Raw genomic sequence first — 15945 nt, forward strand, 5'->3', positions numbered from 1 at the left:
TATCTGATAACGGGCAGTGCGTAGCTGTTTATTGCCCGGGTCTTATTTTTGCCGTTGAGCTGGCTTCTCAGGACTTGCCTTACTCGTTGGAGGTATTTAGCTGTTGCAGCTTTCCTTGTTGCCTGCTCCAGGTTGCCATTTGCCTGTGGAATTCCAAGGTACTTGTAACTGTCCTCGATGTCTGCTATTGTTCCTTCTGGGAGTGAGACCCCTCCTGTGTGGACTACCTTGCCTCTCTTTGTCACCATCCGGCTGCATTTCTCGAGCCCGAATGACATCCCAATGTCAGTACTGTAGATCCTGGTGGTGTGGATCAGGGAGTCAATGTCACGCTCACTCTTAGCATATAGCTTGATGTCATCCATGTAGAGGAGGTGACTGATGTTGGCCCCATTTCTGAGTTGGTATCCATAGCCAGTCTTGTTGATTATTTGACTGAGGGGGTTGAGACCTATGCAGAACAGCAGTGGGGACAGAGCATCACCTTGGTATATCCCACATTTGATGGACACTTGTGCAAGTGGCTTCCCATTGGCTTCAAGGGTGGTTTTCCACAGCTTCCTATGAAGGCTCTTAGAGTCCTGTTGATGTTGTACAGCTCCAAGCATTCAGTGATCCATGTGTGTGGCATTGAGTCATAGGCCTTCTTGTAATCAATCCAGGCTGTGCACAGGTTGGTGTGTCGTGACTTGCAGTCTTGAGCGACTGTTCTGTCGACCAGGAGTTGGTGTTTGGCTCCTCTGGAGTCTCTACCAATGCCCTTCTGTGTGTTACTCATGAATTGATCCATGTGCCTATTTATCTTGGTTGCAATTATGCCTGACATGAGCTTCCATGTTGTGGACAGACAGGTAATTGGCCGGTAGTTGGATGGGACTGCACCCTTTGAGGGATCCTTCTGGATCAGGATCGTTCGCCCTTCCGTTAGCCATTCGGGGTGAGTCCCATCTCTTAGCAGCTGGTTCATTTGTGCTGCCAGGCGCTCGTGGAGTGCGGTAAGCGTCTTTAGCCAGTAGGCATGTATCATGTCAGGGCCCGGTGCTGTCCAGTTCTTCATACCTGAGACTCTTTCTTGGATGTCTGCCACTGTGATGGTTACTGGATTCTGTTCAGGGAGGTTGCTATGTTCTTTTCTCAGAGAGACCAGCCACTGGGCATTGCTGTTATGTGCTGTCTCTTTCTCCCATATACTTTTCCATATATATATATATATATATATATATATATATATATATATATACATATATATATATATACATAGTATGTACACATATATGTACATATAAGATTTGGGAATGGGATCAACTATTCAAGTAAGAAGAAGTAAAAAAGGTTTTATTTAAAACTTTTTATGTACAGTACGTCAACAATTTTAAAGTTTTAAGTGAGTTATAAACCTTTAAAAAAGATGCATTTCTGTCCTTTCGAACCGTCTGTTTAAATATTAAGCAAAACCTAGGAGGAGATCAAACGGAGGGAAACAATATTAAAAACATATTTGGACGATACTTTTAAGCACACACGGGTGTTTCCACGGTAACATCATGCCTGGATCATGTTTTCTGTCATTTGTGTATGTCGACGGGAAACGTTAACGAAGCGAGTCACAGAGAGTTTGAAAACATGTGAATCTTTTTGTACCTTAATGACAGAAATGCTGAAGCAAAACAAAAAATTACAAATTGCCTCCTCACGAGTACAATCTGTTGTATTTGACAAGTTTGGCGTTTTAGGCGAGAAGCAGGAGCGTGCACTGGCACGTTGCCCGGGAAGTTGCTGACCGAAGCAGTCACACCCCGCGGGTAAGCAGCCAAGTTCAGCAGCTTTGGATGGGATCTTGGTGACACAGCCGAGGACGTTCTGCTAAAGTTAAAGGCAACTTCTGGAAGATGATTTTGGATTTATTTTTCTTTTCGGTTTAGACCAAAAAGAGGATTTCAAAGAGTTGCGAAGCTCAGAGGCTAAACTTCCTAAATCAAAAAGTAAACGGGAGGGGGGAGGGCAGGGGGCGGTGGGGCACTGGTAATGTGTGCTGTAAATCCCAAAATCAAAACTCAGCATCCTTTGGTTCCTAAATGCACTGCTGTCATAAAAGCATTTCCATCGACAAATGAGTCTGCGGGAAAGGTCAATAGTTAATTGAATAATCTATCACCTTGGGATGGACAGAGCGAACCATGCTATGCAATCAATGACGGGCGCATTAAAAGGTCAGCCGCCGACTTCCGTGATAAGTCACCTGCTTAATGTTTGGCTTTGGTTGTAAATAGCTCGGGGGTTCGAGCCCGCCAGGAGACGTCAACTCTCAGGTGTAGGGACATAAAAAAAACTCCTACGGTCCAATTAACTCGTAGACTTGTTGGCTCAACAGTTTGTTTGTTTGTTGCAGTCGTTGCAGCTGGGAGGTAGAGTAGTCGCCTTCCATGCGAAGGGTTGATGGTCCAATGCTCGACCGACAAAGTCCTTTGGGTAAAACGATAGATAGATAGATAGATAGATAGATAGATAGATAGATAGATAGATAGATAGATAGATAGATAGATAGATAGATAGATAGATAGATAGATAGATAGATAGATAGATAGATAGATAGATAGATAGATAGATAGATAGATAGATAGATAGATAGATAGATAGATAGATAGATAGATAGATAGATAGATAGATAGATAGATAGATAGATAGATAGGTCATACAATCATTCCTAAAACAAAGAAAAACACCATAAATAGATAACAATGGATAAAACTGTCTTCGATTCCATTGACCATGAAATTGCACAAATTGCAAATAGTTTTCTGTCAAGAATTATTTGAAATTCTTACATTTCTTACTTCTTTAAAAACCCTTGTGCTATCTTAGATGACCCCACCCTTCCATTGACGTGTTCTCCCTACCATGACAAAGGTGGATAAAGGTGGAAAGATTTCATGTAATCCATGGACACCAGTGAAGATCACAAATCATTGAAGAAAAAAGGTTCAGAGCACTGTCTAGTGGGTCTAGATGACCCAACTCCCAATGTTAAAGTGCCTAGGATAGCACAAGGGTTACCTCCTGAAAAAAAACAATTAAAAAAAAGAGAGAGATTTAAGCAATTATCCAGAAATAGAAGAGGGAAAAAAGTAAGTCAAACAACTCCTCAAGCCCTAAAAATAACTCAACGATTAATCCTGGGGTGGGGGGATCAATTTACTGTTGGCAAATGTTGTGTTTGGTTCCATTTGCAGTAACAATGACGCAATTGAAATTTAGATGAAAAAAACCATATAATGGAAACAGTTGAGCATGGCGGTGGTAGTGTGATGGTGAGATCCTGCCTCGTTGCACTCCACAAATCCAGATTATCTTTATCCCTTTTTCCTTTATCCAAGAGTCCTGTTTGGGACATGCAGACCAATCATGCTAAAAGGTAGATTAGGAAGTTTCATTTCTTTAGGGGTCACTTTTTAGCATCCAGGGCAGGACTGGAACTCAACTCAGACGCTATTGAAACAGATTAAATCATCGATCAAGATAGAAAACACATAAACTTTTTTCTGTTAATAGAAAAATAAAATAAAACCGGAAATAAATTCCCTGAAAATAATAGACTTAGTAACAATATATTTAAATATTTCATAAACGATGGTGCGGCTTGAGCTAGCAAGAGCAAATCTGGTTTACAAAAAAAAAAAAAAAAATTTATAAAAATACAAAAAACATTTTCTCTTTTTATTTTTTTTACTAAAATGCGTTTACTTTGAATATAACAAACTTTTTTTTTCGTTTTTTTAACATTATATAATGGAGTTTTAGGACCAGTTTACATACAAATAAAGTTTTTTTTATTTTTTATCATGACCTTGTTGTCTTTAATTTATGAGATAAGGTCATAAATTGAGAACTTTAAATCTCGTAATTTTTTTCTTTTTTTGGTGGCCCTACACTCCTTCATAACATCAAAATTAAGGCCAGATTGAAAATTTCCCTTCTAAATGATTAAAATGAATAAGCCAAAACCTTAAAGTTTTTTAGCATAAAACCTTCAAATATATAAATATGTTTACAACCACATTTGAAAAAAATTAGCATTAGTATGTTTTTGAAACACAGTTCTCAGCTACAGTTTTTCCATTCTTAACATTTAAATGTGCCAGAACCTTTAATTATAGACGTCTGATGACAATTTCTAACTGTTTATGCGTCCACTTTTGCAAGGAAAGGTGAAGTTGCTGCCATATGAAGCAGAGGAAGGCCTCCTCCGATAAAAGATGCGTCTACGAAACGGAAAAAAAAAAACAATAATTATGCAAATCTCAGCCAGAATAATTATGGATGTATTCATTATTTATAGGTTTGGTTTTTGCTTTTGTGCTATCATAAACTAACTGAGCTGCATGCTGGATTGCGACTTTCTCCTTTAATTGTGTGTACATAGAATTATGTCGTTTATTTCTACCACTGCGGGCGCAATTTCATTATGACCACGGGGAAGAAAGCCGGTGATTGCCAATTTGGTTTGTGTGGGAAACTTCCTATTTTCTTTACTTTCCTTTGCATACATTTGTTGTTGCTTTGCGGCGACCGTTACATTATGAAATCCACACAAATGAGCGAAATGACTGTTTGAGCTGATGTAATGATGGTGCCCTACCGTGGAAAATCTTATTGATGTAATCAGCGAGCGGCACAAAGCAGCATTTTTCGGCGGTGATTGGACGCGGTGTTGCACTCGCTCATTTGTCCCATAATTAGTCTTTGTTTAAAGTTGCTGCGGCTGCTTTGTTGCACTTTCAAAAACACACACTGCGGTGTAAGCAGATTCTGTTTTAGTCACCTGTTTGTGGGGGCCCTTAGATATGGGAAGCAGCTTTAGTGGCTACGGTAACCCCAAGGTGCCAAAAAGAAAAAAAAAAGAATAAATTAATTAATTCTTCAAAAATTTTTAGAAAACCCCAAAGCTAAATCTACATTGTCACAATACTGTATATGTATTCAAAAAAGAAAAGGAAATTTAAACATTACACAAATATCCGCTTCTTTTATTGAACAGTATTTTTTTGTTTTTTAAATAAACAATATATAAAATTATTATATAATGTTCATAAAAGTTATTTGCTATAAATCTAACATTTTGTTTGTTTTTTGTTTAGCTGTGCAACATTTTTTAATTATGAATTAATCTAAATTTTTAAATTAAAAATTTCAAGTTTGTAAAATGTAAATGTTTGTAAAGTTTTTAGAAAATGCTGATTTTTTTGTATTCCTTTTTTTGCCAATTTATAAAATATGAATAAAATATATTTTTTTATTAAATAATATTTTATAATGTTATTTTACCAAATTACTATATGAGACAAAAAGGTTCTTATATTTATCTAAATATTTGGCTACTGTGTTGGGCAGTAGCTAGTTTTCTCCAAATATTATAAACCTTCCTTATAATTTCAGAATTGAGATAAACGTCTCATTTTTGTTTCGTTTTTTTTTTTTTGTGTTTGTACAAAAACGTAAAATTCGGAAACCATTTTCTTTTGAATTATCCGTCAATATTTAAATTTATAGTTTCAAATTGACCTACATTTTGGTCACATTTGTGTTTTTCTTTGTCTGATACGCTGGCAACAGTTTTTCCCAGAATGCACTGGGGAATTATTTTTAGTTTCAGTTCGTTCTTCCCCAGAACGTCACCATTCCCCTTTTTATTCTACCTGTCTGGTCAACCACCTTTCAATGTTTTAAAGGCAGCTGCTGCCTCCGGACGTCCAGATACTTTGAAGTCGAACCCGTCTGATTTGTAAAGAAACTTGGTGAAAGCTTCTTTCACTTTTCTGTATTTTAAAATAAGAAAAAAATCCCATATCTTCTTAAAAGTTGCTACAGTTTCTCAAACTTTGCATGGTTTTGGAGGCCAACGGTTTTTAGAAAATCTCCCAAACGCTCCAGCACCCTGCTGAATTCTCTGATAAGGGGCGGACGCTCGTCACAGAAGATGTCTTTTGTCGTCTTTTTTTGTGTGTGTGTGTGTGTGTGTGTGTGTCTCTCTTGTGTTTTGAAGTCGGACCTCTTCACATTGATCCTCTGTGGCGTTTGTTTGTCATCTGGTGAACCATCACTGTCAAAGCCGGAGCCGCTCCGCTCCCGACACTCATCCCAGCGAGGGCTTAGACATTCAATTAGGGACGGTTAAGGCACTGCCGATGCGCTGATTCTAAATCAACGTTCCGCTTATCTCTGTGGCTGAGCCCTCTGTTGAGAAAGAAAAAAAAAAAGAGGCAAAGTTTGGGTCGACTTTCTTGGATATCTCAACTGATCAATCGTGTCACGCTTGTCACTGGGACATGTGGCCAATCCCAGAGCTCCAATTATAACAGACGGTTAAATTTACCATTTTCTTATACCTCAGGTGCCACTCAGCTGCCGTGAAAAAGAAGAATTGCACTTATGTGCCGAGTGTTAACCGGTCCCTTTGAGGCTGGTCGCCGAAAATGTCCTTAACTCAACAGAAACCTCTGCCTATCAGGTACCTTTAGAGGAAACGTTGTGTCACACAGCTACTCCGTACATTCTGCGCATTTTCTACATACGAAATTTCAGTCTTTCCTGATACATGTACGATAATTCACCAGTGTTTCTTGCGTTCGTCATTCGTCGATGTGCGCAGATGTCAGCCAAGGATTTCGGCCGACGAGTTTTTACGTGAATTTGGGTTTCTACAGTTCCGAGTTTTTGGTCAGTTGTGAACTACGCGGTTTAGTTTATACGTAATTATTACGGAAATTGAACTCAATTGCGCGTCATTCCTGAGAGATGCATACACAAAATGTTGGCTTTCCACAACCGTTCCATGTATTTCTTACCGACTTTTCCCACATGTACCACAGATGTATAACTTTATCTCCCACCTGTCTTGTTAATATTACGTAATTCACGCACTAATCCCCAATGAATTGCATAGAAAAAGCAGTTAATATTCCACGTATTTATTTTTTCTTTGTGTGGTTTATTTGTACTTCTTTCGTGGTTGTAACCCTTGTGCTATCCTAGGCAGTTGGGTCATCTAGACCCACTAGACAGTGCGCTGAACCTTTTTTCTTCAATGATTTGTGAACCTCACTGGTGTCCATGGATTACATGAAATCTTTCCACCTTTATCCACCTTTGTCATGGTAGGGAGAACACGTCAATGTAAGGATCGGGTCATCTGGACCCCATAGGATAGCACAAGGGTCAATGTAATTAATTCGTGATACATCTGTGAAAATTTCATGCCAATTTCACTTTTCCCACGTATATTCACATATGACTAATTTTCATCTGTGTAATAGGCGTAAATTGTACGTAGTTGGCTGTGCGACGCGGCCTGAACCTCTTGGTGTGTCGTCACCTCTTTGAAACCGTCCAAGAGATTCCTTCACTGGAACTGATATGTTCCAACCCGCAAAGAATCCGCATCTGCCTTTTTTCTTCCCCTACCTGGACGATGTTTTTGAGGTGTTGCCAGGCGAAGTTATCAGCAGAACATTGAATTTGAGCCGTCGGAGCTTGTGTTGACTGCCATGACCAATGGGTTGACGGACGGCGTGCTAAACCCTTTTAATAGCTGCTAATCAATTAAACCTGTCATTGATGAAGCAGTAGCCGGCAGTTTTCCAAGGATAATGGTTTTTGTCAACCAAAAAAAAAAAAGCTCTTATCTGCGAGGGTTGGTGTGATAAATAGCTGAAACATTTCCAGCGAGATCTGCTTCTCATCTCAACCTCTTATCTTGACCTGTACATCTTCTAATGCTAGTCCCTAGAGTTATTTAGCACATGTAACATAAATAATAAATATGTCTCAGACTTTTATTTTCTAAGTATTTGCCCCTAAAACTCTACTTCAAAGCTACTATGGACAATTTAGAGTCTTACATTCTTGCTTTTTTTTAACAGTTTAAGATCCCGTTTAAGTGAACTTCTACACACTTGACTTAACTTCTGCGGTAGCGGGGAACCAGTTGGTGCTTCCCCAGTAGACAATGTTAGAACTACATCATGTTTTTTTCTTCTTCTTTTCTTAGGTTTTCTCTAAGCTGCACAGTGGCGTTGTGGATAGTACTTTCGCCTTAGAGTGAGAAGGTGCTGGTTCAAATTCCGGCTAGGATTTTTCAGTGTGGAGCTAGCACAAAAACAAGCACTTGACCATTTATATGAAGCCAAATCCAACATTGCCTGGAAAGACTTGGAACAGTAAAGAATGAAGAAAAAAGACCACATAAAAGGAATGGATAATCCCCATTCATTCTCTGATGGACTGATTTTTGTTGTTTCTGGGGGGAGGGGCAGGAACTTGAACTCTTTGGCCTTTTGAAAGTCTATTTGCATTTACACTGAAGTGAACCGCGCCAGAGCACATTAGCAAGTTCCACACAAAAAGGTTCAAGGCCGGGATTTGAACCAGGAACCTTCTCGTTTGAGAGTGCGAATCACTACTCCACTGTGCAGCCCTCATGCAACTTCCTGTCAAATTTCAAAATACATTAAAATATGATCCAATGTTATTTTATACAATTTTAGAACTTTAGACCAAAGCCATTTCTAAAAAAAGGGTTAGGACAGTTCAACGTCTGGACCCCAGTCCCCATCAGATGGCAGAATTTGTGCACACTTCCATACAATCCTCCCTGGAACAGGGCTCCAGCTCCCCCCAGGGGCCCAGTCCCAGATTAGTATAATCCCACCCAGGGTTAAATAAAGGCAATGGGGTTAGGATTAGGACTTACTTAGGGGCAAGTCTTCATTTAAAAATCAAAATAAAATGGGTTAGGATTAGGCCCTTTCTTTGGGGCTAGGGTTAGGGGTTAGTGTTAGGGTTATGTTAATTAAGGCCCACAAAGAAGGAAACCTCAAATACAGCTTGTGTTTGTAACAAAAACGATGATAAAGTGACTTTGGCGAGATTTATTTCTATGTCTAGGCAATAGACACTAAAAGCCATAAAACCTCAACTTCCATCCCTCTGTGTGGAGTTGGAGTCCGTTTGAGCCGCCGTTAACCAGAAGGGTTTTATAAACGGTTATGACAACTCATCACATCACTGTCCTAAATGAATTATCACTTCCTGTTTTACCTATTTGTCAATATTTCCCCTCTGCGGCAGACGGTGCTTCATCAGATCGGCTCTGGCGCAGTCCAAGAAAGACATCCTCCGCATTCCCGCAACCCTTTGACTGTCGTATTGATGCCACATCTCCACCTCTGACAATACTTTTTTCCCCCTCCTCACACCTCCACATCCTTATCCATCACATATCCCATCCCACAGGACGAACTCCCATTGTACGATTAAAAAGAAAAAAAAAAAGGTGTAAAGAACAGGCGCGAAAAACAATCACTAAAAGAGATACAAAGGTTGATTTCATCCATCTTGTACCCTGAAGTAAATCTTTTGGGGGTAAACTGAGATCTACGTTCTATTCCTGAATTGCCTCGGAGCTCATCCATAACGGCTTAGCAGGGCGCGCCGAGGGGGCCGGCTGTGGCAAACGGCGGGGAATTGAATGAGGCGAAGGTAGACAGAGATGTCTCCTTGGAGGTCACGCCGGCAAAATTGAAAGTCTCAGGTAAAGTGGGGGCCCCTGTCGGTTTAATAAAATGGAGAGAATTTCCATTTACCCTCGACGCCCACCCTCCTTAATGCATTGTTTTTAGATGGGAGGGGCAGGGATGAGTCAGGAGATGAGGTATACACTTTATAGACACAAATAATCGTAAATTGGGAATGTCACCTTTAAGCCGGGGCATTTTTATTATTGTTAGTGGTGCTGTTGAGTGGGTTTGATGTTTTATTCTCTCTGGGATGCGGCGCACCAACCCGGACGCCCACCTTTAGACCGTCCCTTCTTGGGGGGAGGTATACAGGCGGGGGACTTTAAGCTAACTTTTTCCTCGGGAAGCCAATATATCTGAGTGACTGATTGCAGATGGCACGCTTTAAAATATCTATTAACTCTGCAAGATGTTGCCTTTTTTTAACCCTGAGAGTTTACAGCCGTCTGTGGGCCAGTCAATCCCGTCCTACCGGAGGACCTGGCCTTTGCCAGAACAGGTGTAAGCCCTTTATTTACGGCCATTATTCGGATGTTACAAACACTCCTGTCTGGTTTATGGCGGCGACTATATAGATCCTCCCTTCCGCTGTAATATTAACCGCCTCCCCATGATTCAGTATGAAGGCGCGTGGGGGGGCTCCTGGGAGCTGTGTAGTCAGGCGGGCGGTCGGGTACAGGTACTCATCTAATTGAAGTCTCCCGGGAACCCTCCGCCGTCGGATTTATAAATTGGACGGGAAAACATATTGACAAAAGTCTTAGTCGTCTGATGGACGGACTGCGATGCTAAGCAACATCATTTCCCATTCTAGACTGTTTGGAAATGGACAAAACAAAAGTATATTTAAATTAGATTTGCAACACTTGACTGACTTGCGCGCGGAAGCCAGTCGGAGACCTGTTTATTCCCCCCTCTGTATCACATTATATGCGAGTGCCTTTGCAAATTAACGAAGCAGGCCCTCTGTATTTTCGGCTCGCCGTTAATTGCGAGAAATAATATTAAGGACGTGCGATTCTTATGCTTGAGCATATTGCATTATAATAAGTTCAGGAACATTACCAGGGAACACAGCTTATTAAAGAAAGGCAAGGTAGAGGCTGGATAGAGATAGATTTAACTGTAATATACCTAATCCTGAATACATTATACATTTGCATGCAAAACCTTAGACAAGATTTGAATATTAATTGAAACATGCAGATGATGTATAGGGTTGTAATTATTGCTGATTTTGAAGTATAATTGGATGAAAACTTTTTGCAGTCCTAGACTGCAAGGACAAAAAAAAAAAAAAGATGACATCACAGGAGGCGAAATTATCAAAAAATGAATTGGGCCAAATGCCCTTATGGGGCTCGACAGAAATATAGTAAAATCCACTAACTAAGTCAAATCACATGTGTTGGGGATGCTCAAAAGAAGTTTTAACATTATTATGGGATGGCCTCAGGACCTATGACTTGGCCATTTTCTGGCAAAAGGGGAAAAGGAGCTAATTCACACATTTTCTAATAAAATTACATTTTGAGAAATGTTCAGGAAATATTTACACAAATTCTGCCAGGATAAGTCTACACCCAAAACAAATGTTTTATTGGCCTGGGAAAAGGCAGCCATCTTCAATCCCTTTTGGTACCAGCTCCAAATTGAAACTCCTCCAAGGGACGTTAATCTATCGCCTCCTAACTCCTTCAGTCTAAAGCCACTACCAAAGTCTCATTGACCTTTGACCCCCAAGAAAAGACCACTATCTCAACAAAAAGAAAAAAATCACCTTTAGTAATTTCCCAGGGATTTCATCTATAACTTTCTTACTTCTCAAGCATAAAGTTAGTAGATTTTGAACGGTGTTAGTGTTGCTCGCTTTTAAAATTGGCATATTCCTCTTTTGCTCACATGTTTTTAACCAGAATGTTTATGAAAATGTAATAAATGAATCCCTGGCTCAAGCTGAACAAAACAATATGACAAACGAAATGAACAGATTAGGAATGTGGTTTGGGTAACAAAAAAACCTCAGTTGCTAAGGAAATCTAAAAAATTAAAGGGTGTGTACCAGCCACTCAACCAGGGAAGGTGGGGTAACCCTTGTGCTATCCTAGGCACTTTAACATTGGGAGTTGGGTCATCTAGACCCACTAGACAGTGCTCTGAACCTTTTTTCTTCAATGATTTGTGATCTTCACTGGTGTCCATGGATTACATGAAATCTTTCCACCTTTATCCACCTTTGTCATAGTAGGGAGAACACGTCAATGTAAGGGTGGGGTCATCTGAGATAGCACAAGGGTTAATATGGGGTTGCGAGGGAGGGCAAGGATATTGTGCCTTTAATTTTTTATTCTTTCCAGTGGACTTTGACAGATTTGTGGCTAAATCGCTAAAACGCTTCATCCTGTCGGTTGGTTAAAGGATGTGTTTGTGAGGGTGGATTGAAAGGTTTCCCCAAAACAATGGTGAATTGAGGTAGGGGTGGGCAATTCATTAAACACTGTGGCGAAATGAAGACAAAAAACAAATGAGAGACTTAAGCAACCTGGCTAATTATGCATGCTTCTTTCATTTCCACCGCTTCCATTTCACAAGGTCTCAACAGGGCGAGAGCAGAAAATTGTCAACAAATGCTAAAAACAACTCTTTTCCCTTCCTTGTCAGCGAGAGCAAATTGAATATTTTACTGTAGGAGGACTTTGTCGCCGCTTTTCTTTGCTCCGTCTGAACTAAACCCATTAACAAAATGGGGAATTATTGGTGGAAAGTTTGTTTTTTAAAAAAGATCGTACCTGTGATAGGGTAAATATACTGGGTGGGGCACATGGTGCCTGCTATGCTCCACACTGATGCATCCACTTGGTACGTACATCTACACACACAGAAGGTACATACTTCTACTACACAAACAAAACGTACCACTACAGACATGAATGGTACATACCTCTGCAGACACAGGCTGTACATTCCTCTACTCACACTGAAAGGATGTACACGAACCAATGGTATATGCTTCTACACACATGGATGGTACATACTGTACAACTACACATACAGACGGTAAGTACATTGAATCACACGGACAGTACGTACATCTGCACACACGGATGGTACGTACCTCTACAGCAGGGGTGCCCAAATCCAGGCCTCGAGGGCCGGTTTCCTACATATTTTCCAACCAACCTGCCACTGAAGCTCCTTATTGGCTAAACACACCTGATCCAGGTAATCAACAGCAAATAAGGCAGGGTTTCTGGAAAACTAGCAGGAGGCTGGCCCTCAGGGCCTGGATTTTGACACCTCTGCTCTACAGACATAGATGGCACACAGCTCTACAGACACACGGTATGTACAGTACAGACCAAAGGTTTGGAAACACCTTCCCATTTGAAAAAGAAGGGTGTGTCCAAACTTTTAGTCTGTAATGTACATCTACACGCACAGACGATACATTTAGTCCCAAGGACAGTACATACATTCACAAAAACTGATGGTACGTACATCTACACATACGGACGGTGCAAAGGGTATGTACATCTACACACATGGATGGGACGTACATCTACATAGACGTCTACAAACACAGACGGTACGTACGTCTTCAGACACGGATGGTATGTACATCTAAACACGGACGGTACTTACCTCTACACACACAGAATGTACACACCTCTAAACACATGGAAGATATGTATATTTTTTAAAAAAAATATTGTTTACGTAGCACCGTAGCATATGAAACGTAACAAAGTGCTTTACACCAAAACACTGAGGTTACATACATCGACCGTACATACATCAACACCCACGGACAGTAGTAACACCAACACACATGGACACTACGTATGTCAACTTGAGGATGACTAAGTCCACGAACATCTAAGTTTTCTTGGTCTGAGCTTGCATCTGGCTCAAAACTGCACGACTGGGTGACTCTGTCATTACTTGCTATTATCTTTGCAACTTTAATGTTAGGTTGGGGTGTGAGGGGCTGTAAGTTAGCAGGTGACCTTGTACATAGAGAGCTCTCAGCAATGGGGAGGGGAAGGGAGGGGGGGGGTTGCTCCAGGCCAATGGTTCCACCCACAACTCAGAAATAGTTTTCTGATGAAGTCCTGCTGCCCTGCAGAAATTATGTCCTAGAAAAGGACACAGGTTGTTTTTTTTTCTTTTTTATTCTGGCAAAAAACGGCACCACCATGAATAAAACACCACTAAAAATGCTTTGAAAATAGATCTAAAGACGATTGAAATGGTTTTTTAAACCCCTGGCTGTATCTCTAACTGAGCGGCACTGAACTCCATGGAGGTGTTACCAACTACGCCTTGGATAACACGGCGAGTCACATGTAAAGTCGGCCAACCCCACCACCTGTTTCATCTTCCCCTAACAGTTCCAAACATGCTCCTTTCTCCTCCGCCTGTCTCCTGTCTGCTCACTGCCAAGTTTTCATGAGTCATGACAGGCAGGTTGGCGTTAAAGTGACCCCCCCCCTTTCCTCCTCCCTTTCTTGTGTCTCGAGCCGCTGAGCACCCCCCTCCCCCCGCTTCTCCCTGTCACACACGGAGAACGGGGAGAGGACCTCCGCTAACTCCTGTCAGAGCTGTCACGCACTCTGCTGCCGACACAGTTTTGACAAGCAGTCGGTTAAAATACCCACCGAGACCTGCCGCCCTTCCATGCCGCCCCCCTCCCTACCCTGCCATCATTACCTTATCTTACATGCTGATTTGACCTCTTTCCTTAAAACTTTATGCATAGCCCCAGACAGAGGACTTCTGTGATTTGAAACATCTGGAAAGGCAATTAAAAGACCTGATTGCAGCTCCCAAACCTTTGTAGTGTCCCAACTTCCATCCATACATCCACTACTGGCTGAACATGATAAGGATGAAGAGGTCGCTTCAGGGCGGGGACTTTAGCAGCGCAGGAGTCCAAACACTAGATACACAGAGAAGGTACGTACATCTACACACAGAGAAGGTACGTACATCTACACACAAAGAAGGTACGTACATCTACACACGTGGATTGTACGAAGATCTACTCACAAGGACAGTACATACACCTATGAACACTGACAGAACGTACATCTATACACACTGATGGAACATACATCAACTTACATAAAAGGGACACACATCTGCACAAAGGGATAGTATGTACATCTACACACACGGACAGCTAATACATCTACAACCCCTGATATCAAAATAAATGGATGGTATGTAGATCTACACAAACTGATGGAATGTATATCTACACACTCCAATGTTACATACCTTTACACATGAAAAAGGAAGGAGAAGAATTTCTGAACCACGTATGTATTTATGCAGGCCCGTCTTAATGTACCAACAGACCTTATCCAGTCTTTGAAAAACAAGAATAAACTCAGTTGTAACTGCTTTTATTGCATATAGTTGGAATAATTAAGTTTAACCATGTTTACAAAGCATTAATCACATATACCTGTACAGGGTTTGACCTGCACAGATGCTGTGGGTTTTTTGGGTTGTCCGAGCCTATGGAGGGTCATAGATAGGAGCTAGAACGTCTGAAGGTGCATTTCCATTCAGGTTTGTATGGCTACCTTAAGGGACATCATGAAAACAGAACATACCATTGTCATGTGTGTGGTAAGTGTACCGTCTAGTGTATCGTCAAGTGCATCATCAAGGCTAATGAAAGTCGGAAGCACTTATGATGTACAGGTGATGCTGTCATCCGTTGCCCTTAGGTCCCATTGTAGTCGTTTGTAAGAGGTGAGTACTGGCTTATTACAGACCGTATGCAAATACCACACACACAGGGTGATCCTTAAGTGGCCATACGACACCTGTAGGATGTCTACACAAACTACACCCTAATTGTTTAATTTCCTCATTTCTAACAGTAATGCTGCACGCCCTTGCACAGTCTCTAGGATATGAGTGGGGTCAAAAAGATTTTTTGTATGACATTTCTGCGTCTCACCTACTTCACCCTTTACTGACCCTTAAGTATTGTATATGTATTCTCCACGACCTGCTGCTCCCAGCTTTACGGATTCACAGACTGGTCTACGACCTTGATATTGCGTGCGTGCCACTTACAGGTTTGCCCTATTTCCACCCACAGACAGCCTCTACCCACCTGTAGGGGCAACTGTTACCAAGGGAAGCGATTTTGTTGCAGACAAAAGCGCCCAAGGCCCTTGCACACTTGTCTACAGACTCCTAGATATCAAAAACTAGATTCTATCCCTTTCCTGGTACTCTAATCTGCAAACTGTCAATGCTAGCAAGCCATTTTCTCCAAAATGATCCATCATAAATGAACCTGCCACCCAGAGTGCACGTAAGCAGAGCTGATGGAGTGAAAGAATGGCTCCGA

This window comes from Oryzias latipes, chromosome 2 (genome assembly GCF_002234675.1).
Source record: "Oryzias latipes chromosome 2, ASM223467v1".
Classification (NCBI taxonomy): Eukaryota; Metazoa; Chordata; class Actinopteri; order Beloniformes; family Adrianichthyidae; genus Oryzias; species Oryzias latipes.